Source organism: Enhydra lutris, unplaced genomic scaffold (assembly GCF_002288905.1).
Source record: "Enhydra lutris kenyoni isolate GAN:26980312 unplaced genomic scaffold, ASM228890v2 scaffoldscaffold79, whole genome shotgun sequence".
Lineage (NCBI taxonomy): Eukaryota > Metazoa > Chordata > Mammalia > Carnivora > Mustelidae > Enhydra > Enhydra lutris.
This window is the reverse complement of record NW_019154163.1, coordinates 6,360,446-6,363,286: the sequence shown is the minus strand read 5'-3', so window position 1 is coordinate 6,363,286 and position 2,841 is coordinate 6,360,446.

Here is a 2,841-nt window from a genome sequence, read left to right as displayed (position 1 = left end):
AAGCAGGCTTCCTGCTAAGCAGAGAGCCCGATGTGGGGCTCGATCCCAGGACCCTGAGATCATGACCTGAGCTGAAGGAAGAGGCTTTAACCCACCAAGCCACCCAGGCGCCCCACAGGTCTTGTTTTTTAATCCATTCTGACATCGTTATGTCTTTGGAACATTTAGTCCATTTATATTCAGAGTAATTATTGATCGATATGTATTTATGCCCTTTTATTACCTTTTTGGTCATTGTTTCTGGAGATTTTCTGTGTTCCTTTTTTGTCTTTGTCACCTTTGGTCTTTCCCTGTTACTCAGAGTCCCCTTACTATTTCTTGCAGGGATGGTTTACTGCTCATGTATTCCTTGAGGGTTTTTTGTTTGTTTGTTTGTTTTCTTTTGTTTTTTTGTTTTTTGTTTTTGTTTTGTTTTGTTTTTTGGTCTGGGAAATGTTATCTCTCTTTCTAGTCTGAATGATAACCTTGCTGGATAGAGTATTTTTTGGCTGTAGATTTTTCCCATTGAGCATGTTGAATATATTATGCCACTCACTTCTCACTTGCTACATATCTGTGGAGAGATCTGCTGCTAACCTCATTTGTTTTCTTTTGTAAGTTAGGGACTTGTTTTGTCTTGCTGCTTTTAGGGATTTTTTCTTTATTGATATATTTTGAAAATTTAAGTATAATATGTTTTGGTGTTCACCTTCTTTGTTGATTTTGATGGGAATTCTCTGTGGCTCTTGGATTTGGATGTCTATTTCCTTTCCCCAATAAGGGAAGTTTTCAGCTATTATTTTCTCAAATGAAACTTCTGCCCCCTTTTCCCTCTCTTCTTTTTCTGGGACTCATATGAAATGTTATTACATTTGATGGAGTCACTGAGTTCCCTCAGTCTATTCTCATCTTGCCTGAGTCTTCTTTCTCTCTTTTGTTCAGTTTCATTACATTCCATTAATCTAACTTAATCATTCCTTTGCTTCTTCCATCCTTGTGGCCATTACATTCTGTATAGGTCAAATCTCAATTATTGCATTTTTCATTTCTACCTGACGGTTTTTTAAATTCTTTTATCTCTGTGGTAAGGGTTTCCCTGATTCCTCCATGCTTTTCTCAAGCCCAGAATGTATCCTTATGATTATTGCTTTAAATTCTCCATAAGGCATATTACTTATAAATGTTTTGATTAGATCTTTGGCCATGACCTTTTCTTCTTCTTTCTTTTGGGATGAATTCCTCCATCTTAGCATTTTGTCTAGGTCTCTGTGTTTTTGTGTGTGTTAGAAAAGTCTGTTATGTTTCCTGCTTCCAAGAGTAGTAGTTATATGAACAAGGGGGTCATATATCGTCCAGGGCCTGACTGTTTTTGGCCACTCTATCCCTCAGACCAATCATCTGCTGGGGTTTTCCTTACCTGCAGAGTGCAGTGCTTGGACCATGGCCAGAGTGTGGTGAGTTTTAACTAGGTATGCTCTGGTCTGCTTGTTAAATGAGACCTGATGCTACTTCCACTAGAACTGAAGACTTGCAGAGCATTATGGTTGATAGATGTGGAGCATGCAGGGGTTTCTACTGTTTCTACTGATTCAGCAATTCTATACATTTCTCAGTTCTTATCAAAATAAGTGTACTCTTCTTAATCCCTTTTATCTATTTCACCCATCACCCCCCTCATCTCCCCTCTGTCAACCACCAGGTTGTTCTCTGTATTTAATAATATATTTGTTTTTTGTTTTTTACTATTATTATTCTTATTTTTATATTTTTAAAATTATGTTATGTTAGTCACAGTACAGTACACCATTACTTTTTGATGTAGTGTTCCATGATTCATTGTTTGTATATAACACCCGGTGCTCCATGTAATGTGTCCTCCTTAAGACTCATCACCAGGCTCACCCATCCCCTTACTCCCTCCCCTCTAAAACCCTCAGTTTGATTCCCAGAGTCCATAGTCTCTCATGGTTCATCCCCCCTCTGATTTCCCCACCTTCATTTTCCCCTTCTTTTCCTAATATACTCCATGCTATTCCTTTTGTTCCACAAATAAGTGAAACCATATGGTAATTGTCTTTCTCTGCTTGACTTATTTCACTTAACGTAGTCTCCTCCAGTTCCATCCATATTGATGCAAATGTTGGGTATTCATTCTTTCTGATGGTTGAGTAATATTCTATTGATGTTATGAGCCACATCTTCTTTATTCATTCACCTGTTGAAGGGAATCTTGGCTCTTCCACAGTTTGGCTATTGTGAAAACACTGCTGCTATGAACATTGGGGTGCATATGACCCTTATTTTCACTACATCTGTATCTTTGGGGTAAATATGTAGTAATGTAATTGTTGGGTCATAGGGTAGCTCTATTTTTAACTTTCTGAAGGATCTCCACACTGTTTTCCAAAGTGGCTGTACCAACTTGCATTCCCAACAGTGTAAGAAGCTTCCTCTTTCGCTACAACCTCTCAAACATTTATTTGTTGCCTTGTCAATTTTTGCCATTCTAATTGGTGTAAGGTGGTATCTCGACGTGGTTTTGATTTGAATTTCCCTGGTGGCTCATGATGATGAAAAGTTTTTCACATGTCTTTTAGCCATTTTTATGTCTTCTTTTTAAATTTTAGGCAGTTAACATACAGTGTGATAGTAGTTTCTGGAATAGAATTCAGTGATTCAACACTTACATACAACACCCAGTGCTCATCATAACAAGTGTCCTCCTTTTTTTTTTTTTAAAGATTTTATTTATTTATTTGACAGACAAAGATCACAAGTAGGCAGAGAGGCAGGCAGAGAGAGAGGAGGAAGCAGGCTCCCTGCTGAGCAGAGAGCCCGATGCAGGGCTCGATCCCAGGAGCC